This window comes from Balearica regulorum, chromosome 2 (genome assembly GCF_011004875.1).
Source record: "Balearica regulorum gibbericeps isolate bBalReg1 chromosome 2, bBalReg1.pri, whole genome shotgun sequence".
Classification (NCBI taxonomy): domain Eukaryota; kingdom Metazoa; phylum Chordata; class Aves; order Gruiformes; family Gruidae; genus Balearica; species Balearica regulorum.
In genome coordinates, this window is record NC_046185.1 from 143041548 (window position 1) to 143066484 (window position 24937).

Genomic DNA, 24937 nt, shown 5'->3' on the forward strand with positions numbered 1-24937 from the left:
ATGCTAGAGAAGTTATACTAACCTTTTTTTTTTTTTTTCCTAAGAGAAATTCACTCAGCAACTCATTTTCTGTATAATCCAAGATGGCTCCTGGCTTGGGCTGCTGATACACTGAGCATTCACTGCTCCAACTGAGGTCAATGCAAAATGAAATCCAATCTGAACATATTAAGTGCTAAAAGATGCCAGAAGCTCTGAGAAATCAGGCAAGAAAAATTGATTTATTTTTAACAATTGCCATTTTAATACCTGTGCTTCAGCTCCTAGTGTGTAAAATGGACACCTCTGTACCATCTCAGCTCATGGAGGTACTATGAAGGTGGCTCCCCAATGCTGGCAAGGAACTAAGGTACAATCCATCACAGAAAGCCTCCATAGAAATGAATGATTCCGTATCTGGTGCAGGCTATGGATGCTGTAGCCATAATGCATAGGATCAAACACTGAATGATGAAGATGAAAAGAAACATTAACTATCCATCTGTGTTCACAATCCATTATCCTGTGAAAAAGCGATTTGAAGTCCCAAAGAAATAATAGTATATGATCCTGCAATTGAAGACTGCAGATGAATGCATAAACCACAGGTGGAGGAAATTACATTTGAAACCTTAATTTTTGTATTTCCTAACTACTGTTTGAATTTACCACTTTAATAAAGTTCTTGAAGCAGACTAGGAGAAGATAGTGTTGCTAAGAACTAATGGTACATCTTCCCAGTTAGTCACAAACAGGATGAAGAGATTTGTAATATGAAACATAAGCCTGGCTCAAATTTACTATCAGCTTCTATGTCTTTCAACTGAAATACTTTGTCTGGTTTGGCTGCAAGACCACAGTAACATAATTTGAGACAGCAACCTTTGATAATACAGGATAACAGATATTCCATTGTGTAAATTTTATGATCTCTGTTTTTCCATCTAATGTAAGGACTTTAGCATATGCCTTCTAAAAACTGAAAGAATTTCATACAGGCATCTGTACTGGCCTGTTCTTTGTACTAATTAAATTAGTTTCCTGTTGAGTAAGTAAAATACTGGCAGCCAGGAACAGTTGGGGAGACTGCTCAGAGGCTTAAGCACTGAACCATGAACTTTTCTGTTTACTACAATATTAAACAAGTAGACACCCTTGCTGACATTATGGGGAATGAAAGAGTATTCTGTTAAGATATTTGTTTCATTACTGTTTGTGAACTACTGATCTTCTTAGAGAGAGATTTTTAAAGATACAAAAGGTATTTCATTTGATACAGTTAACTAAATAAACTCATTATTTGGTTTAAAAATACGTGTGTCAAAGTTAAAGCTGAATTTGAACTTCAGATCTAAGGGGTCAAAACTCAGAAGGGAGAAAGAAGTGAAAGAGCCTCCCAATAACCCAGCCTCATCTCAGGCTCCATACCTCCGCTCTAATGATCATGAAAGTGAAAATTTTATACAACTCGCAGATCTTGGGCCCAAGCATCTCACAAGTGGTGTTGACACATTGAAGGATTAGGGCAAGAGACATGATGTCTCTGATCTTCTATTCTAGTGGCTTTCAGCAACTGTTGGAGAGTTTGCCATACATATAAATAAAGCGTAACGACAAAGAAGCGCACGCAGTATATGGGTGGGAGGTCTAAATATCCATCCTTACTTCAGTTTCATTTTCCCTTGCAATGTAAGAGCTCTTAAAGTATTATAAATTGTTTACATTAAAATATACATGCTTACCACAGTACATATACACTGAGACTTTGTGTGCATATATTTAGCTCAAAGCTAATCTCCGAGTAAAAGCCCTTTCTGAAAATAGAGATTTATAAAAAGAAACACTGATAAACCTTCAGCTACAGGGACTCTAGTGGTCACTGCAAAAACAGCATTGCAACACAAAACCTGTGTGATTTTGTGGATCACCCCATAAATCTTCCTTTGTCCCAAGAGTTTAAGTTTTCAGCCAAGAAAAACAACATTCTTCATAAAATTAATGAAAACAAGCTGCTCTTTGCCTACAGAAAAAGATTTTTCTTAATTACATTTTTTGCTTTGAATCATATATCCTGTAGTTTGATTAAATCCTCTTAGAAGTCAACTGAAAATCAGAGCTTTGCAGCGTGAACCTCAAAGGTGGTGTTTACTTGGAGAATATAAACCCACTGTGCCTTTGGAAGCTGATATTTAAAGCAAGAATAAGAGCAATATGCAAGACAGTTTTTATTATTTTCATTATGTCACTGCATAAATTTATTTTCAGGGCTTAGAGTTTGCAGAGAAATATGATCTGGCCAACGTATTTATTAGAAATAAATGGGCTGTATAAATGAATGTAGATAAAGCAAGAATACTGGAATTCTGGTTAATCCCTTGAGGCAGTAAATCAGGATTTCTAAAGTACTTAATGCAAAATATCTGCATCAAGGGGTTAAATATATAAAATATGAAAAGTCAAAGACAAGAAGTAGATTAAAAGGTTACACGGAGACGGTGCTGAAAAAACTGGAGCCTGCTGCTAAACAGATATCCAACAGACATTTATTTAGGTTCACTGGCTGCAGCAGCCGCTGGCATACTCTAAATGAACTCATACAACAAACAAAAATCAAATTCTAGTGACAGTCTTTGATCATTTTTTTAGTACCAAAGCAGAAAATTTCCTTGCGAGAACCAAGCTACGTGGACATGATTAAGCTAACGCAACTAATTGCCCTAACTGAAAAATAAAAATGCCAGTTGTCTATATCCTCGCTGCGTCCTTACAGCCTTAGTTCTTCAGATGAGCCCCGTATCCTTTCTGGGAGACTGAGCCTAAGCCCCAGTGGAGAGACCAGACAGCATCACTCATTAATTTAAACACTAATTGAATCAGTTCCTATTCACCTGAAAATCTCTCTCCACTCCAGAGTGAAACCAGTCCAGAGAACTGAGTATTTGCCAGGCCTAAATCGTAACTCAGACTGAAGAACAATTCTCTTTCACTCTGGCTCCCAATGCTTTCATACACAAGAAGCCTTCCAAAATCTTGTTTGTATGCGGTACTAAAGATGATCTACTTAAAAAAAAAAAGCCAAAACACCCAACCACCCTAACCAACAAAAAATGAAAATATTGCTCATACAAAGAGCACGTTCCCTGTGCATCAGAAGCGTTCCTACCACCACTGCAGCCATCACCCATGACCAGTCAGAGCTGGCTCCAAAGCTCAGAGGTGCACTTTGTTGTAAGTTCTGAGGCAACAAGACATACCATTATATACAAATATATATGTTTCTGATTTTGCGCACACGCATGGATAAAACTGAACTTCATTTTTTTACTACCATGCATAGACTGTAGCCCTGACCCTTTAAGGGACTCCATGCAAAGAGATGGGTACCCACACCGAGCTTATTTGAAGTCAATGTGGTTTTCCCAGTGGGAGACAGGAAGAGACGGGAATTACTGAGTTAAATTTGCGTATTAGAATTTTCAACATAAATTAAATACTTGCAGCTAAAGCAATAAATACTGAAATCCTACTACACATTGATACCTTTTAGATCTTTGGGAAGGCAAGTGACCTTGATCCTGCCTCTGTCGTTCTAAGCTGAAAAGTTTTAAATTTTAAAGGAAATTTAGTCCAGATTGAGAGAAGAGTTCCTACTCCCCACACTGGCACCTCCAGAAACTTCATTTGCTTCAGTAGGTCTCAATCATGTCCATAAAGCTAAATATTTGTTCAGCTACATTCCTAAACTGAGGTTTGTATGAATAGAAGATGAAAAAAGACTTTTCTTTGTATGACAAATTACAGTGCTCATCACTTTCGTTTGGCAAGGTCATATCAAACACTGTTTCACAAATCAAGGAATACTCTCAAATTCCTATGAAGAGATGAAGAGGCTTAGCTCTTGTACACATCTTTTTCTGATTGGGACAAGGCTGACAATCTACTAAAACCCTGAACATGGGTAATATGTACTTGTTAGACCTTTTTACCTAGAATTGATAGTATAAAAGTTAGTTCCGAACAGCAAAGTTTTCTTCCTTTTCCCACCTCTTTGTTTTTTACTGTTAAACATACACATTTATATTACACTCAACATGAAGTCGTGTAAATGAACATTAAAATGAACTTTATCTTTTGAAAGCTTCAGTACCCTAAAAATGCATTTTAACAGGCTTTTACATCTTGTTTTAATGTTGTTATCTGTCTGTGGAGTACCCATATTACCCAGGTGTTGTCGAATCTTAGTCCAGCTGAGCAAGCTTTAAGGCATTTTCTGACTTGTTCTTTGGCCTCTTGATTATCACTCATGCACAGAAAGAAACTACAAAAAAATGCCCAGGGAATGGTTAATAGTCTCAAAGCTACTATTTTAAGAGAAGATAATGACAGAATTAGCTAACATATCAAAAATGTGTGAACTGTAAATTGTGAATCATGCTCATTATGCACACATTTTATTTGTGAGAATTGGCTATTACAATTACCATACAGTTGTCAAAATTCATTATAAAATGGCTTTCTTTTGACAACCCAGTTTTACAGTGTTATTTAAAAAGACTGAATGAAGACAACAGACAAGTACTTACTTGGGAGAAGCAAATCTTGAAAAAAAAGGACACTTTAATCACTGTTTTTATTCATTTCACAAAGCTGATACCTTTACTCCCATGGGTCTGAATGAGTGTGTGAACGTACAGGGACCATGCTATCACAGCATTGCTAATTCGTTTGGATCTGACCTCCGAGGAACAGTTTGTGTCATTGTGGAGCAAAAGTGCTGGTAAAACATTTGTCTAGATAAAAGACCTCAAGCAGTTAACCTGCTCAGCAGAGACAACGCAACCGGGCACCAGGATAATAACCTCTACCCAAATGGGGAAGGTACATCAATGTAATACTATGACAGCAAGACAAAAGATGATGAGAGCTCAGCAGGAAAACATTAGCAATGATATAACTCTTGGTACTTTATGTGAATGAAATGCCTTAAGAAGTACAATGCCAACTTTTTTTTTTACCTAATAATGATTAAAAGTTTTGGTATTTAAAGAAACCCAAAAACCTCAGCTTCGTTCTTCAGTTGCATTTTATACCCCTCCCTTCAGTTCCATTTCATTTTTTTCCCAAATAAAAATCCTGATAAAAGTAAATCTACCATGTGGGTAAAAGTTACAATTAGATGAAATCAGCCTTTCTCATTCAATACATGAAGTATTGGATGGCTAAGTTTTTCTGACTTCAGGTAGTTATGACACTACTCTTCAACACAAACCAGAAGAACCTGATCAGCCTTGCTTAACGAGTCAAACCTGTCCTAACAGTCAGATTGACTAATTTCTTATGCAGATTATTTATGCTTAGGATGCCTTTCATTGTTTACACTGAACTTTTCTTCTTTCTTTTTTTAAAGGGAGACACTGTGTCACATATCTATTATTTTTACCAGGCAGAATGCCTTGAATATTTAGCTACCGCTCTTTTAGCGCCACACAAAAGTTCTGAGTTTAAACTATTTATTTTTAAAGTAGTAGCATGATCAGACCCGCATGTTTATCTAAAGATCTTTGCTTTATGAGGGAGATTTTAGTCTGCGAGGTTTCCTCTACACATGGTAGGCAGCTGTCAGCAGCAGTGAGCAGGGCGAGAGGTCACCGCAGCTGCTCTGCAAAATCACAGGGTTCCATCAACATCGCAGAAATCCTGCAGAGTGGGAGCTGGGAGACCATGGATTAGAGTACATTGGAGTGTGTATATAAGGTCACATCATGTCTATCAAAGTGATATCAAACTGGTACGCCGTACAATACATTTTACTGTGTTCTGTGTTCAAAGAAAATAATAGGAGAATGGACATGTGTGTAGCAGACCACAGTTTAACACAGAATTTCACATTGTCCTTTCAAACAGATGGATTTACTAAGTTCACAAAGACGTGTTGAATATGTATACACAGTGGAGATGTGTTGACTGAGAAAGAGCTACGTTTCATGAATTCTTCAGGCGAATGAGATCAAAATAATTCTGATTAATTAAATAGTAGAAGAGACTATTAAAAGAAACCAGACGCCCACATTTCCTGAATCCTACACACTAATATAAATGTCTGTCCTTGTATATGTATCTCAATAGTTTCCCATAAGATGCTTATTAGTATTATTATTATATAAAATGCCAGATCCTCATGAAACTTCACCTTTATAAATCAGTAGCTTTATCATCTTAAGATAACCCTAAAATTAGGATAGAGAGGTAGCAAACACATAGTTCTGATTTGTGGGTAGATACAAATCACCTCCAAACCTGCCTGTTTCAGAGGACAGTTACAGGATATCGAACGCGGTATCTGTCATGTTGTTGGCAATCCAGAGAATCTGGATGTTTGCAATTCTCATTGTTAGGGTGCTTCAACCAGATGAACAAAAATATGTTCCCTGACAGGAAAAAAAAAAAAAAAAAAGCTACAAAGCTGACATCTTGCATCAGGAAAGACGGAAATGGGTAGGGCAACACAGAATTTATTTTGGCTGAAATATGGAACAAATGAGATGACTAGACAGTAAATGATGTCTTGTACTTCTGGCAATCTTGTACAAGCTGAAAGCTGGTAGAGGTATTCAGACAAGAAGGTTTTATCAAACCACATCTGTCTGCAAAGTTAAAAAGTTGATGATACTGTAACAATTTTACATTGTTTCAAAAAAGTTTCCACAATTTAACAATTACTGGTAATCACTTTCAGCAATAGAAATACGAAATATAGGTGCAAAGAATAAAACACCAAGAAAGTATCTTGATTATAAAACTGCTCAGTTGTGAAATATGAACTGCTGAAACAATCCAAATGGTATGATTTAGACTAAAACCTCCCAAATATCTGAACCAACAGGACTCTGCGACCTTCAATCTTCCTCTGAAAAGTTCTGAAGTTTTACTGTTTAATCCGGTTCTGTGGAGCATCCACTGCAGGCGTGGGGACCACTTTAAGAATTGCTGACCCTGGCAAAGATTGCAAAGTTGTCAAAAAAAAAAACTCATCACCTTAAGCAGAAGTAAATTACAAACCTCCCTTTCTCCTTACCATAAATACCAACACCCACTTGCGCAGTAAGCCCTCTCATCTCTTTGTCACAAACCCCTTCATGCTTGGCATTCACTTACACATGCATCTGCAGTTATTTTTCACAGCAGATTACCATCCTGCCCTCGCCCAGTCGTTTCCCAACCTTCCTGGACACACACATCCTCCATTCACTTGCAGGCATCCTCCACTTCACCTCTTCCCACACTGAAGCCCTGTCTTCTTAACCACTGGCCCAAATACACTTGAGGTGCTGAAAGGTTTCTGAGCCACCAGAGCTCAGCATGAAGAGGTTTTGTGTCTTTGGGTTTCTCCAGTTTTGTTTTATTTTAAGCAGAAAGCTTTGATGCTAGACTGTTTCATCCTGCTTTCCTGGGAAAGGCTTCCCTTTACACTGGATGAGCAAGAGTTGGCAAGATTGAACTGAAGAATAAATGCAGACAAATAGTCCTGGCAGTGCCAAGGTCTCTCCACAGCTTCACCACCGCTGACCCAGGTCCGACCCCCTGCCTCTGCAGCTTTTTACAGCCATCATTGCTGCCCAGGCACCGATGCTCCCCTCCCGCAAGTGGGAACACCAATGCACCATCCACTACCTGAAGCGATGCACTTTTAGGATCAGAAAGGATCACACAAGTGCTGCCTGTCTTAGTCTGCCCATTGAGTAATAGTTCACTTGCTTTACAAATGGTTTCTCAATCTTCAGTGAATTATCTTTGTAAATGTCTGAATAAATGAAAAGGATTAAGGACAGTTGGTGGCAGAAATAAGAGAAAGTGGAAAGTTTCCCATGGCTTTCAGCCCTGTGACTGCTCTTCTAAGCCATAGTCTTGAAAAACAAAATAAAATCTGCAAATGCTACCTTATTTTCACATAAGAATAGGTTTTCAGGTTTTTGATTTTTTATAAATTTCAATCTATCTTAAGGACTGATCTTCCCTGGGAAAAAACAGTTGCAGAGAAAGTGGAAGGGGTAAAGAGTCATAAGACAAACATATCTGAAAAAAAGGTTTTCTCCCGAATTATGAGAAATTCTGTCATCCATTTCACTTTGAAATCCTCTCTCCCACATCCTCTGTTGGAAAGCCATAGTGCAGTGCATATTTTTCTCCCATCAGTTCCTTCTTCTCGCATTATTCTCCAGCTAGAGATTGGTTTCCTACAGCTTGTACGGCCCAGCAGGAGCCGAGGAGAAGTGATACACGGAGACAGCCCCGTGTCTGCGTACCTGAATTCCCAACTTCCACAGTTCCTTCTGCAACTTTATTGCACACAACAGACGACTATTTCCCTTTTTTTTTTTTTTTTTTCTTCTGTGGGGTGTAGCAATTTTTCCACTGGATAGGTCAGCCAACTAGATAATCAATACATGCAGACCAGCAGGCCCCAAGAGTCATTCCGTAAGCATGATAATTACACCCGAAACACTGTCATTAACAACACGCACCACTACAAGCTCCACTTCACAAGCAACCAAAGTGATGATTCAGAGCACAGCCCTGTGCAAGGCTCCCATTTTAGGCTACAGAGCTGGAAGATTCAGAACTCTTCAATAATTCTATGTTAAAAACATCCTGGTTATAATTATTATGTTATGCTGGTAAAGTAATTTCATATATAATTATTAATCCATATTAGCGGAGTAGGTTAAACAGTAGCTGGCTTAAAGTAGTTAGCTCGCAATTAGCTCATAATGATTTCATTACTTGGCACATTGTATTCTTACACAAAGCTCTCATGATTTCTTTTCTAAAATTACAGAGAGAATTGCTGATTAGAAATCTCCACGTGAGCCTGGAATTTATGCACTTGTTTAATTTCAAAATAAATAAAACTAAATTGTGTACTTATGTACATATAGGCCAGGCCCACTGAGATCTTCAGGACGAACATATTCAGGCTTTCAAAACAGAGATACAGCCATTAACAAAATAATCTCTAGCTGCAAACCAGTCTTTCCTTCCCTTTACAATATATGCAATAATTTAGGCATGTAGCAGAATATTTTCACAGCAATCTTAATGTTTCTAATAGAGTTGAAAAGTTCTTTATGTTTCTTACATTTTTTTTACAAAATGAATAGATGTGGATTTGGCAAAAAATTCTACATGTGTTGGTTACACGAGGAGAAAAGATAAACCTTTTATTTTATATTCTTTCTAAAGATGTTGATAATATTTGCACGCATGTAGAAGTTTTTGGGGAAAATCTTTAAACGTTACTAAACAATAACAAAGAACCACATACTTCATGTTTCCCTTCCTTTTTTTATTTCCCTTTGTAATGTCATCTTCTGCTTCCCACTGGTTTCCCTATCTGCTCTTCCACTTTGGTAAGAAATACTGCGGCACATCTGGGGGAGGCAGTAAGGAAAAGAAAGTCTTGCAGTGACAGAGCTGCTCTGCAGGCTGACAGTGCGAGACATGGCTTCTAAATAATTCAGTCTGGGACCAGAAATGGCAATTCTATGTATGCAGAAATATCTCAGATTTGAGGTCAAACACTTCATGTTCTCAAGAACTGGTAAGTGGAATTTCCACATTTGGAAACGGGCTCATCATTTGCTTTCAACTGTATGGGTAGGAAATACTAGTATGTATAGAGCTAAAGTAACCATTCTTAAAAAATCCCCACCCTCAACAGTTGCTACTTTAGATTATTTGGGAGTTATTTCATTTTTTTATATACATTTGAGTTCACATTGCCTGGTCAAGATAGTGGCAGGGTGAGAGCTAGAGGTGTTATTGACAGGAATAGGGCTAGTACTGTAATTCAGAAATGGCATGGCTACCAAAAAAGGTAGGTTATGCAAAGAGAGCACTGAAATTCCATGTGATCAAATATTTCATATTTATACATCACATACACATATAATTAGCTTTTTTTCTTAAGTATACAAACACAAGCACATTGCCATTTTCACCCATACACTTTAGGCAGAGGAAATCCTATAAATGCAATGGATTCTCTGAAAGCTGAATACATCCGCAAGCTCTGTCCACCCCTCTCAGCGCGTGCGTTTGTGCGTCTCTGCACGCAAGTTTTACACCAAGGTACCTACTCTCAGCCCCTGGAGAGAAGAGGATTTCTTAGCACAGTTCACTGTCCCTTTTGTGCTGTTACAACACAAATGCTGGTGACAGCAATGGGACTAATACTCCCAAAGCAAAGGAACTTTTCATTTAAGTCCACTGGATGCAAGTTCACATTTATAAATACATGCTATTGAGCGTGCAAGTTCTTTTCAGCTAGATAAAGCTTTTTGGTTATTTCTTTTTTACTGTTATTATTTTAAAACAAACTAAATGTCTTAGGTCTGGAAGCAATCAAACTAGATGTGAATGTGAAGTACAACTCCAAAAATGCTTGCAACATAACTCTGGCCTATTGCAGTGTTGTTATTACAGTTCCAGTTTCTGCTGAAGCCGCAGCCACGAAGCTGCACGGGAATCATTGAAGAGCGATCACAAAAATACCCTTTTCCCCATTGTCCCTCAAGCAGCATGGATCAAATAACTGCTGCTCAGCTGTCTGTCTGTTAAGTAAAAATATTTTCTTCATTGTACATGTACCAGTGGCAGGCTGGAGTGCGTTTCGCCTCTGTTTTATTTTTCACTCCCCCAGCTGTGGATCACCAGCCAGGACAGCGGCAGGAAAGGTTTTGGCGTGTTTTACAAAATTTGCTTTTTTTTTTTTTGGTACAGGAGAACGTGTGCTCAGAGGAACTTCTTTTCTCTTGTTTAACAAAGACAAAAAGCATCGGAAAACAGTAACTATACCGATCCTACAGAAAAGCAGTGAAAGCGTATCAACTATTTGGCATGAAAGTTCAGGAGGTGTTTTCAGGGACGTGCCCTATACCTATGATAGGTATGAACACTCAGTACTGTTGGCTTGTTTCATTTTATGCTATCCTAAGTATTTTCAGGGGAAAATAATTATCCACAAACAGTTTTATTCTCAAAGAAATGCATTTCTTCCCTACAGAATTGGAAGTACTGGGGAAAAGCCCAGAGTGTTAAGTGGGTCAGAAGATGACGAGAAATAGAAACAGGTTGGTTTGGAAGAGGATGTGGGATGGTTATGTAATCTGCTAGAAAACTCCAGATTCAATCTTTGGTAGTTTCTACACCAAAGATTTCTGGGAGCAGACTGGGAACACAGTGTTATATATTTGTGTCATCTTCTGCTCTCCTCCCTACCGCTTGCCAGTGGGAACCATCAGGGACAAAATATTCATCTTGACGGACTTTCAGTCTGGCTCAATATGGATGTTTTCAAGTTTGTAGGAGCCTTGAAAACTCTAGTTTGGGGGGCAGTTAACCCTGAGAGTATGCAAGTGCTCGGGTAATCCACCTGCCCGGTGAGCTCACTCAGTAACTTTTTGACAAACGTAGTTCTTAAGCCTAGAACTTTATTTTCAATTTGTAGCGTAGTTATCTACAGGTATTCTTACATGAAATTTCATGTTTAATTGTATATATTTTGATGCTAATCCTTAACTTCAATGCTTTTTGAGCTGCAGCTCATTAACTCCTTGATAATAATGACTAGGAAATAACTAATCCTGGGATTTGATTCAATATCAATACATGTTCTACAAATTGCATCCTTCTGCAGTGAAACACAGTATTTTATTAAAAGAATGTGCATTTACCACAGTAGATAAAAATACTCATCTTGCAGCACTATACAAACAATTAAAACTGTTCTGATCATCTGTGACAGCCTCTAAGTTCATCAGCAAAGAAAATCTGTCAATAGTAATTAAGCATTGCCCACTAGCGTGTCATTAATCTCCGTAGATGTCCAGCTATTAATGCAATGCAGCCTTTCAGTATTCATCTAACTGGCTGATGCTTTCCAGTGTAGGTAGGAGACCCAGACTGCACCCACAGCATCTCCCCGGCCAGGGATGCTGGAAGAGTACCACCACGCAGAGGTGCCCACCATACTCTCAAGAACATGAAACATTGAAAGCTGGAGATGGAATCAAGCCTTAGAAGTAGCATACAAAGATTAAGTCAATTCTTTTACTTATATGGCAAAGCTGGGAAAGAAGCTTTTTATAAATATTTTCTCCCATTATACCTCCTCTCCTCCCGCCCCAAAACATACTCTCACTTATGAGGACAGTAGGATGAGAACCGTTGAGGCAAATGTTCCTATATATGGAAGAGCCTCTGAGTTAAAGATAGCTCTGGATGACAGATCATGTTAAATTCTCATCATGCCCGGGCTCCTCACATTTACAGTAGCAGAGATTAAGTGATGAAGGAAAACCCCACTATTTAATTCCAGGGGCTTCCCGATAGGAAAAAAATACTTGAGAAACTGAGAAAGACCCCTAAATTCCCATCTATTTCCTCTCGTGATACCATCCATAATGCTAGTCTACATTTTTCAGTGAACCTGACACCTGAGCAAGTATTTTATGTTTTCAGTTAACAGCAATGTAAAGGTGCCAGATAATATTTGTCAAAAAACGGTGCTGTTTTTCATTTGAGAGCTATCTCCATCACCAAATGACTGCAAGATCAGTGTTGCACTGTAACCATAATTCAAACCACAAGCCTATAGTATGTTGTTTCTACTGCCAACATACAATGTTTGCTGAATATTAAATAAAGTGTTCACAGATTTTTAACACTATATATACAAGCATTTTCCTTAAACGGATAAGGACACTGATAAGCAATGTGACTGCCATTTTTATTGGCAGTCCTAAGATATGAGTTTAAATACTTAATCTTTCCAAGCTGGTTCTACAGAGAGAGGTTTTATCCATCTACTTTGTCATTTTAAAAGTAGATGTATTTGCTATAATAAATATTTCTACCATGTGCCTTTTTCTGTATTGAGGTTAAAGATTTATCCTCTCCTAAAAATGAGAATTTATTAAATCTTTCTTTTCATCTTGAGTTTCTGTGCCACTTAAAGACCTAATGAAGAATACTTCTCCCAAAATATTTTTTTTAACAGGAAAACCTCTAATAACTAAATTGTAAGCCAAATGAAAGAGGATATAACCAGAAAAGATACAAGTCCACTCTCACTCCTTGTGCCAGGCTTACGCATAGAAACTGGCACAGCTAAAGACCACATCGTTCTGGAGACGAGAGTCTCCTCCTTCTGCTTTCCACCCTGCAGGAAATGAAGAATGGCTGGTTGGTCCACATAGCTGCAAGTCCATTATTTCTCCTCACCTCCTACCTATCACCCAATCTGCCTCCAAGGCTCTGCAAAAGATGATTCCATGGAGCACAGCTCCTTGGTACACGGGCAGATGACGTTTGGCATGAACTCCTACACTGTGGATTTTACTCCTCCTCCGAGTTCAACGGGAGAAGGACAACTCTCTCTACCGTACACTTCTTAGCTGGTTGGTAAAGGCTTTCTCTGCAAAGATGCCTGCCTCCGTGCTCTACTCACAACACCAGGTTCAGCAAAGCTGGCCTCGGGAGATGTAAAATGCACTTTCTGCTTAGCAGAAGAGAGTGGATCTGCCTGTTGTTACCCCCGTGGGTTTCCCTCTGAAAGGGTAATGGGAGGAGAGCTTTAGGCTCTGTCAGGGGCTCCAGGGCAGCCCAAGCCTCCAGGAGCAATGCCGAAAGAGGGCTAAATCGGCATACGCAGCCCCCGCAGCCCTCTCCCTCGCAGCTAGCTCCTATGGTGGTCCAGGGGCCTGCAGTGGGGCTGTAAAAACACAGCATGGTAAATTCAGAATGAATATTTAAGGCTGTGTGTACACGGGCATGCATTCAAGATGTACACTTCACAGCTGGATTTAAAAACTGGCAAAGTCAGAATGCAAAATGGATTGAGGATCGCTTCACACAAGACAGTTTTTATCTTGTACAAAGAAACAGTATTTGAAGGGTGAAATAGCTCTCAGGGTCTCCTTTTGAAATTCCTGGAGCTTCTATCCAGAGTCTTGGTTTCAGCTGTTCTCTCCATCTCTCAATGGGTAATTTTAAGTATCCATAAACACATGTGGTGGGAACGGAGGGCAGGACTGAGGGAAAAAAGAGGACCAACTTTCACTCTCATCCCAGGCAACTGAGGAAGGAACCAAGCAATCCAAATAGTAAAATAATTTACCGTGTAGCTTAATGGTGGAATAGCAGAGGCTGATAGTTTCCTAAACATTCTGTAAGCAGATTAATTATTATTATTTAATAGAAGCTGAATACATTATACCTAGTTTGGTTATAAGCTGTACAGATTGCTACAAGCTGTTCAGATTTCTTAGCCTTTTTAGAGTGGATAAAATAAAAACTTACTATGTGCTAGAAGTTTCTTTCTTTGCTGACAGGAACCAACTACACTTTTGCCCCCTCTTAAACAAACCAGTGTACTTTTCACTCCATAAATCTCATATTACTTCCTTCCTTTTCATTTATTTTGAACCAGAAGGAGGAGTTTTTAACAGAAGTGCTGTTAAAAGCAGGAGGAAAACAGCAAATCAGGGTGGAAGCTGCATAAGGAAAGTAAATCAAAAGTAATAAAATCATAGAGATCCAGCAAGCTTTGTAGGGGGAAATGAAGTCGAAGTTGACTGAATCCAGAGCTGGAGAAACATTACACATGAGAACACACCATTAAAAATAGGCTGCACTCTTAACAGATGATATGGGAAATGAAGTAATAATTTATAACAAAGATAGGAAAAAACCTGCCAGGTTTGCAAATTTCAAATGAGATGCAAGTTTGAATAACAACAGATAATGAAATGCAAGCACACAATCTTAAGGGTAGAACACCACGGAACAATTTAATTAAAAGGAAAACAATATGCTGTGCAACACAGGATCAGAAATAACATACTGCCTGATGTTTCTGTTCAGCTAACTAGATAGGTATTTATCCGATAGGGTAAGCAATACATTCTAGTGCTTGAAAAATTTTGCATAAAGGTTTGAACTTGACCTGAAAAATATCAGTAATGATGCAAATCTTTCCAAGTAAGTATTTTTTAAGAATTCTTTCAGCTGACTTTAAGTGACACAAGCATAAAACAAGTGGAAATGTCTGTGGTCATAAGAACTTCTGCTATGCATGTATACTTTTAAAAAGTAGCTTTACTTTCAAAAGCAGAATATGGCAAGCATTTACTGTAATAAAATACAGTATTTTAAAATACAGCCATTTTTTCCCCAGATTTCTAAGAATGGTCTTAAAAATATTCCCAATTTTGCAGGCTTTCAAAAGAAAAAAAAAATCACAGCCTAGAAATCTCCTATAACTGTGATATTAAGCAGTGCAATAAAAGGGTAGCTTAGTTTATGCTAAAGGATATTAACTACAGTACAGGATATTGCAGAAGAAAAAGGCCTGCAGATTTGCAAATGAGTTTCACACATGATTTATAAATGCAAATGTGAATCGTAGGTGATAATGAAATACAAGCAAGTAAGTACACATGATAGATCAGATACCCCGGGGATGTGGGGGAAGCGTGCTGCACTAAACGTACTTTTTCAAATGTCAGAATTGGACCAAAATAGCAGGAGAAAACAGCATCTTGATAGAGTGGAATTACAGGAAAATAGCATCTGGGTAACACCCAATGAGACTGGGAAGGTAAAGGCAGAGGGAGTGTTAGCAGTTGTGAGAGACAATACAGTACTAAGGTGTATCAAAAATAGAGACATTAACCTGAAGTCTGAAAGAGAGAATACTGGTTATATTGGCCACTAAATTTAGCCAAGAGTACCAAACCTCACAACATCCACGAAAAGAGACAATGTATGTGTATGAATATGTGTATGAATATTGGCTTCAGTTAATGGATATTCTTGGTTTGCCATGATTAGTAATATACAGCTACACACAGGAGATGCACAGGGCGTGCAGAATCAGAGGACAGTAACTCCTCCTGGGGAGCTGGGGCAAAGCAAACACCAAAAGGGGCTTTTTCACTCAAAAGTGTCTTTGGACACATAGCCCAGGTGCCTGCAGATTTCCTTCCATGCAGCAATGACGGACTGAAGGAGCAAATCCATACTTTCCTATATTCCCACTGGCTCCATAGTTAACAGTTTAGCTGTTGCTTAGACTGAAGGATTTTGCACAAAGAAACCTTGAGAGCGTCTTTTGAAGAATTCTGTGGAATTCTTTTCAGGGATGAACTCAGGTCAAAGGAAAAATGCACTCACTGTATACAAATTTGCCTGATGATAGACAGTAAGGGGCGTACCTTGATAAGGTTGCTGTCTGTTGTGGTTTAACCCGGTTGGCAGCTAAAACAACCACACAGCCATTTGCTCAGTCCCCCCATCCCCCAGTGGCATGGGGGAGAGAATCAGGAAAAAAGGTAAAACTCGTGGGTTGAGATAAAGACAGTTTAATATGACAGAAAAGGATAATAAATAATAATAGAACATACAAACCAAGTGATGCACAGCACAATTGATCACCACCCACAGACCACTGATGCCCAGCTGGTTCCCGAGCTGCCGTCTAAACCCCTGGCCAGCTTTCCCCCTAGTTTATATACTGAGCATGACGTCATATGGTATGGAATATCCCTTTGGTCAGTTGGGGTCAGCTGTCCTGGCCGTGTCCCCTCCCAGCTTCCTGTGCACCCTCAGCCTCCTCACTGGCAGGACAGTGTGAGAAGCTGAAAAGTCCCTGGCTTGGTGTTAACATTGCCTAGCAACAACCAAAACATCAGTGTGTTATCATCAACATTATTCTCATGCTAAATCCCAAACACAGCACTATACCTACTACTAGGAAGAACATTAACTCTATCCCAGCTGAAACCAGGACATTGTCTTACAGAGATTAAAAAAAAAAAAAAAAAAAAAAGGTAAAGTCAGAAGATAGCTCAATTAAAAAAAAAACCAAAAACAAAAAAGGAAAAATTTGAACCATTTTATATGGGTCTGCTTATTCTGTCTTGGCTTGGCATCATTGCAGTAGCTGTCTGCTGTTTTCCTACTGTTTTTTAAAGCTGCAATGATTTTTGTGGTGGTGTGCAGAGGCAGAGCTTAACGGCCTTCCAAATTTGTATTTACAATTTGAGGATCAGTCACACAGGGCTTTATTAAAAAGCAAATTATTAAAACAGAGCACTAATAAAACAATGTAAGATAAATAGGATAAGTATATAAAACTATCTGCAACTTATAACTTGATGCCTTGTGCAAAACTTATGAGTAGATAAAATGAAAACTCAGAATTGCTGGGCAACTGTGACAGCTGACTTTTTAGGGCAGATTTCCATCAATTAAAATCAGAGATCTGCCTGAAACTGAGGCATGTAAGGGCTGGGCATCTGGGCTACTTTCATATATTCCATCATCTCTACCTGAAGCAGCTAAACCAGCTCAAAGAATTTAGTATAATGTTTTAGGTGACACATGGAAAGATATATTATAAACAATTAAGCATGAAATGTAAGAATAGGAGAAAGCAATCCTTAGAATGGACATATGAAATACTTTAAGTATTTACATACACTATATAACAGACTGCCAGCAGTGCGTGAGTACCTTGAGTACCCAAGATATCCCCAGGATGTTACAAGGGAGGCATTTAGAAAGGGTATACATCTTTCAAACGAGCTGGCTGCACCATGGCTATAACATTCAAAGGGTTAATTACACAGCTGAGTGTCTGCTCCATTTACTGATAAGCAGAGAATGTCGTAATTTTTTGGATTTATGAATTGCTGGGGTCAGTCAGCATCTTGTGCACAACAGCTTCTGTCTAGCTCTATCTCTTACCTGCTGGGCAGAGACAATCCCTCTCTTGCCTGGAAGCCTGGAGCCCTCTAAGCCGTTGTTTGCTTTGTAACCTTGGCAGCTGGGACTAACACAATTCTTCATTTTTTTTGCAACCGGGCCTCTCTAAATAAAAACTACAGAGCCTTGTTAGCCAACAACTGAGCGTGAAATCACGACATTGCAATCCCCTACTCTAAGAGTCAATCAATTTTTTTCATTACAGATTTGTACGCTAGGGTCAACAAGAAGAAAAAAGACATATGGAGCAAAATGGATGTAACAGCAGAGAATTACAAAATCTCTTCCATGCTGTAAGCTTATTTTCATTATAATAGTGTGCAGTTTGTAAAAAAATATGCTTTTGATATAGTTTTTTAATAAAAATGAAGAAAACTTAGCAGTTAATATTGTCCTTTGAATGCTAGCTCATATTAGACCAGACACAACAAAGTGATCTGTACAGCCTGCACTGATGTATCTTGGTAGTACAATCCATTTGACATTCAAATGATTTACTATTCCTTTTAAAAAAATGACATCATTTTACATTAAGCAGAGAGTAAACGTAAGTGACAGGTTTAAACTGCTAAATTTTCTGGATGATATTTTCATTGCATTAATTAGCAGGAAGGAGGATTAGATAAAGACACAGGGCTAAGCTGGTATATTGTAGCTTGAGAATCAGGGCCAATCTGCTCCACAACACAGTTGTCACTCTGACCCATTTCCAACAAGTTTTTAGCTTAGTAGTATACCCTAGACTACCCATTTTCCTGAACCATGCTGAAAAGCCTGAAGATAGATCCAAACACACCTGAAGTTATTGGTAATGCAAAGGTGGTCACTACAGATTGCTACCAGTTTTACTAGGCAAGCTTTACCCCGTACACTTTTTTGATGGCAGGGAATAATCCCTAACACGAAGTCGGATGATAAATCAGGATAATTTGATAATAGAAATAAAGCCCATACCTACATTTTAAAAACCTTATTTTTGCATAATCAAACATTTGTCTGAAATAATATTTTTCTCCTGTATTTGAAAAGAACCATCACTATGTACCATCCAAGACTCTTACTCCCAGGAATTATTCTTGCAATAAGCCAAATACTGTCAGATGTGAACCTATTTCAGAGCAGCTACGTTACAATGTGAGTTGAACCTCATATGCCTGTACACTCTTGATGGAGAATCACTGTCACTTAATAATACTAATATGAAATAATGGCCTTGATCTGGAGGACAGCCATCACAGAGCGATTTAGAGCGGTGTTGAATACAATCCTATAGACCATTTTACCCTATTCAAGTTGTTTGCTGAAAACCCTAAGGTCAAATTCTCTCCTGATACAAAGACCCTTGAAAACGGTGACTTTACTATAGGTCTGTATTGTTAAACTATTTCTTTGACTGGAAGACCATCCACTCACTTGACCAACGAAAGTCACCCATCTCACTGCTGGGTGGGAATTTGCCTCTACATATTTCTAACTTCAATTCTCAGTCTATCTTTCTCTCCTAAATCCCAAACAAACCCTCTGTCCTACAGAGTGCAAAAAGCCAAAAGACTTTACCAAGACTGAAAAAAATAATAATAATAATGTTGTTTCATAATCTACAGAGGACTGAAGTGTTTATATATTTAAAATTGCTTTTGCAAACCCAACGGTTTGCCATGGCTGTGGTAAATAGGAGAAGTAACTATGGACTTGAACTGCAGCAGGAGCAGCCAAGCTTGGAATGTCTGGATGTCTAACAGTAAGGATGGCAAAGCTCTGGAACAGGCTGCCCCGGGGAGGTGGTGGAATCGCTATTATTGGATGTTTTTAAAAACAGGTTAGTCAAACATCAGTCAGAATGACACAGATACAGCTGATCCTGCCTTGGGGAAGGCAGGATAGGCTAGATGACCTCTCGAGGCTCTTCCTGCCCTATTTTCTATGATTTGGTGATTCAGCACATAGCTTTGAAACACCCTGGGGCTTGATTCTTTTCTCACCTCATGTTATTTTTAAACTGGTGCAACTTCACTGACTTCAGCAGAGCTTTTCCTCCCTGTCCTGCAGTAAGTGTGATAAGAATCAGAACTTGCATTTCTTACACAAATGGAGATGGGCTCTACCCTCCCACTGTGCTGCACAGCTAATTAACTGTGATGACTTTTTTTACCTCTTTAAAGCAGGCAATATCAGTGATTTAATTCAACCCTTGTATTATTTTAGCAAAAATCTGAGTCTCATTCTATGCAGCAAAGGCAAAAAAAAATGTGAGTAGAAACATTATTTGCAATTTTCAGCAACTGTCAATTATTTGTCCCAATGTGTTTCTCTTTGTGTACAGAAATAGAGCTTGAGACAGAGAAAAAGTCCACCTCCCCTACCAGAAGAAGCCACAGTAGATAGCAAAGAGGAGGAAAGGAAACAGGATAACCAATACTACAGTACTTAGCAGTACCTCGGAAACAAGGACACAGTATACCTCGGAAACAAGGACACGATAAGTTACAGTTGGCTGCAACATCTTGTAGACAGGGTATTCCAAAAATGTTAGAGTCTGGGGGCGGGTTTAGCATGAGAGCTAGTAAGCATGGGAGCTAATCACATTCCCATCTATCAATCTCCAAGGACAAAGAAATAGATAAAATATGTCAGAAGCCCCCGAAGCTACACAGAATCTAGAATACTACTTATTTGAAAATGTCAAAGCTATCCACATACCACATGTAGTCAGCAGAGTACACAGAGCTGCAAATGGCCAGAAAATGCATAGTCTGTGCCACAGTGAGTGAAATACTGTTACATCGCACCAGCTCCAAACAATAGAGGAACCACAGAAAATACAGTCCATACTGCCTAATTTGTTCTTTGGCTATCATCATCATCATCCATAGATGTTACATATGCAGGGACATCACTACTTCTCTTGTGGCATTTCTATATATATAAAAGATCTCAAAAGTATTTTCTGCTCATTTGATTTTCTTTTTAATAGATAATAAATTCTCTGCTTTTATTCTTTGAATGTGAATGTGTTGTGGTTTAGCCACAGCTGGCAACTAAGAACCACGTGGCCGCTCGCTCACTGCTTTGTCCCTGCTGGGATGGGGAGGAGAATCGGAAGAAAAAGGTAAAATGCGTGGGTTGGGGTAAGGACAGTTCACCAGGACAGCAAAGGAAGAGGAAAATAACACCACCACCGCTAATAAAAGAATATACAAAATGGGTGATACACAATGCAATTTGCTCACCACCTGGAACCTGATACCTGTCTCCAAGCAGCAATCCCTCCCACCTGGCCAGCCCCCTCCCCTTATAGATTGGGCATGACGTCATATGGTATCAAATACCCCTTTGGCTAGTTTGGGTCAGCTGTCCTGGCTATGTCCCCTCCCAGCTTCTTGTGAAAATTAACTCTATCCCAGCCAAAAACCAGGACAGAATGACATTCAACACCAAGTAGTAAACTATGCTTTTCATATATTTCATCTAATCCAAAATAATAATAAAAGACTAGAGAAATGGTCCTTGCAAATTCACTGTCTTCAAAAAAAGATTGACTATATATATATATATGTACATGCAGGTGGATTTTCACATCCATAAAATTCATAGGAATGAAGATTTTAAAAGCTGTCAGTGTTAGACTTCACCTGAAACGCGCTGCTCAGGACTCTAGCACTTTCTGAGACTTCTAGCAGATCATTTCTTCTGATTAATTTCAAAGCGGTCACTCTCTTTCTGTTCTCCCACATCCCAGGAACAGCTTATGCAGAACTTCATGAAAAAGATGGTGAAGATACAAATGGAAAAAATCTCATATGCTGATAACTCCAGTGGTAATTGAACCTGGCATATTTCCTCTATTCTGGTCTAACTGGGATTTGAATATTTGTTTCCCTCAAGTAAAGGTTGTGAAATCCCCCTGAAACACAAAACTATGATGAAAAGGTCCCTAGTGTGCAAAAGAGATTTCATTTACTCGTGCAGTGCTTTGAGATTTGATTCTTCACTTAGAGTACTTGATTTCCTTGGGATGATGAAAGATTGTATAAAACCCAAAGGAACATGGAAAGGTTTAACTCCCACTTCTGGCTTCCTTTCAGTAATAAAATGATATCTGCAGATTTGGTGGGGGATGGGGGTGTCAGTTCTTGGCTTGAGGACCAGTGAAAAACTAGTGAAACATTTCAAGATGTGTTCAAGAACATAGTTTATCTATACCAGAGAAAAATCTTTCGAACCCCTTTAATGCCAAACCACTCAGACAAAACTGTACAGTAAGTTTCCTGTGACAGTAAACCATGTCACCTCTATCAAGCACCCTCCACAGTATGTCAGATATATGTCTTCTCAGCTTCTGAATTTGAGAGGCTGTTTTGCCCTGTTCCTTTGGTAAGGCCTACTCTGCATCCAAGTGTATCACAAGGTCATTTCCCTTTTTATGCCTTTTTCTCTCATTATATTTGCTTATTTCTAATAGATTCTGCTCCTTTGTGATGGTAATCAGAGATAGCTGCATGGTATCATGCTAGTTCCCACATGCCAGCTCATTTTGAACTACCCATCTCTTCCATGAATGAATGCATCTTCACCTGAATGGGATCTTTCTTTTACTTGTTGGGTTGGTGGGGTTTTTGTTGTTTTGGTTTGGTTGGTTTGTTTTGGGTTTGGTTATTTTTTGGGGGGGGTTGTTTTTGGTTTTTTTCCCCCAGCAATGCTCTGTCAAGGCTACTCCTCAGTCTGAGTACCAAGAATTCTGGGTATTTTCTGGGGAAAAACCCCAAATCATCTTGAATTTGAAAGCTTTTTAGGATTATGTTACTGGTCAACTGCCCATCAGATACACTCAGAGGTAAAGACCGGAATATGTGCAATAATAAAGTCTTGAGGCAATGGAGTGGATATCTTTCTAATTGTGACCCTTCATAATGAGTTAATCAGAGCCATGCTTGTGTATTCTGTTTTTACTCAAGCTTTGTGCACGTCTTCCTTTGTTACTGGCTTATGGTTCTTGAGCCTTTCTAAAATGGCCTCACTCACTCCTGGTTCAGAGAATCAAGTCCAATATAGATAAAACAGTGAATTCAGCCCATTTAATATAGCAGTTAAAACAGTCTGGGCTACTGTGTCTTCTAGAGATACAAGGATATTTCTGACAGCGTTCTCAAGAAATGGACTGAATTCTTCCTCTCGGTCACCTCTCCGGCTCATCACAGCAGTTCTTCTTTGCACCAGTGTGGCGGCCTGGACCTTTCATTGAGGGAGATGAGGAAGTGAGTAAAGTCTTTACCTTGGGGACCTAGCAGCAGTATTTTCTAGCCAAAAAAAATGCTTCATTTGGTTATATTTTTGTTGCACTGTTCAAATAATTAAAGACAGTTCAATAAATGCTAGTTATTTACTTCTGTCTCAAGTTTTTAGTTCTTCATAATAATGTGAATTCTATTAATAATATGCATTCATAGGGCTGTCTGCAACTGTGCATTAATTAGCATTTCTCCTAAAGCAATATTCTTTTTATCTACACGCTATTTTCTTATCTGTCTGAATAAGGCACCTAGAATTTCTTATAAGATATAGCAATTCAATAATTACTCAAGACTCCCATCTACAAATTAGTATGATTGGAGCATTTAAGTATCAATGAGTAGGCAAGAATGAATCCCGACTGGAGAGGCCAGCCAGTTACCTGAATAAAAGCAGATTTTATGCAGAAGAGGGTAGCAATCTGCAAAGCTGAACACATGGCCTGAGATCTTTGCATGAAAGAATATTATTTAATATACAATTGAATGGTACTTAGCATAAGTGAACTTAGCCTTGTTCTGAGCTAGGGGAGCGACATCTTAAGATAAATGTAAAATAATGAGATTGCTCTTCCATAATACAGAGAACACATTCCTAAAGAAAGCCCAACAGCTCTAGAGGCAAAAATGTGGCAAATTTTTAAATACTGCAATGTCAAAGCCTTATTCTCCACTTCAGGCAAGTGACCAGCCACATTCTGCAGATTGTGAAGAACTTCCTAAGAAGAACGAGTAACAGTTGACAGTAAATAGAAGGACTGCTCATCATGACATAGTAACTATAAAGAAAAGAAAACACGAGATTGAATTGGATCAAGTAGTAGTTGATAGCATAAAGATGACAACTTATTACCATGTAAATGTTGTGGCTGAAGGCAAGTTAATAATAGTCATGTATGTGTAAGTCATTAGAATTTCTTTGTGGTAGCCCTGTAAATTATACATGGCCTGCTTTTAGGGAAATCACCTTTTTGCACTCCTGTAGATAATATGCCGCATAAAAAAGCAAGGAAGCAAGCAGAATTATTCTTGCTTACATAGACATTTTAAGAAACATGAAGGAGTCTCATCATTTGGAAAAAAAAAAATCACATTATGTCAAAATGAATTAATGCAGTCAAAAGTCATGATACTCCAGTCTGTCCTCTTGTGCCTCAGAAGGCACACTTTACCTAATGGCTACTGGGGAAGGGCTAGGAAGCTCCTTATTAAACACATTTACACACATTTTGGTGTATGCCTGGTGTTAGCCAAGTGCTTAAGATCTCACTAAATTAAAACATCTGTAGGGATGATATGCAAAGCTGTCAGAGTGCAGTATAGCTCATATTCAAAAATGCTACTGGGGTTAACCCACATGAATTAATAAATAATTAACATGCAACAATCTCTTCACACTTAAAGAAGACATTTTCAAATCTTTCAGTCCACTCAGATTAGATTACAATCTCTTGAGCAAGCATTTTCAGCAACGCAAGCCAGAAACTCGTCTTATTTCCAGGACATCAGGTTGTTCCTATCAGAGTCAAGATTATTATCACCATTTAAAAATAAATTATCAAGCAAAATTATTTTAATGTAACTAAGTATTAGAAGAAAATTTTTCAGTTAAGAGTTCAGAAAAATCTAATTGACAGAAGTATGTGTGACAAGGCTATAAATCCAGCTTTAAATTCCTATGACCGAGTGAAAATCATGCTGACCTGGTACAATCTAACTCTGTTGTTTCTGAGCAAAAAAGTCTGATGGGTTAACCTTGAACCAGTAGGCTTTATGGTGATTCCCCAGTAACCAGCATGGAGCCACTGTACTCCCCATAAATGAGATCAGGTGTCTGTTCTTGA

The 24937-nt window shown here is 38.6% G+C and overlaps 1 protein-coding gene across 5 annotated transcripts in view; it reads right to left on the reverse strand.

Moving 5' to 3' along the window:
* The window catches only part of CDK14 (cyclin dependent kinase 14), a 320956-nt gene that overhangs the window by 20067 nt on the left and 275952 nt on the right, over positions 1 to 24937 (reverse strand). The window contains exon 15 of one of the 5 annotated variants that reach the window (XR_012834151.1): positions 4201 to 4297. The exons of the other annotated variants lie outside the window; for them this stretch is intronic. The gene's annotated coding sequence lies outside the window, so the exon portion shown is untranslated. The remainder of the gene's footprint in view (positions 1 to 4200; positions 4298 to 24937) is intronic. 5 annotated transcript variants of the gene reach the window in all.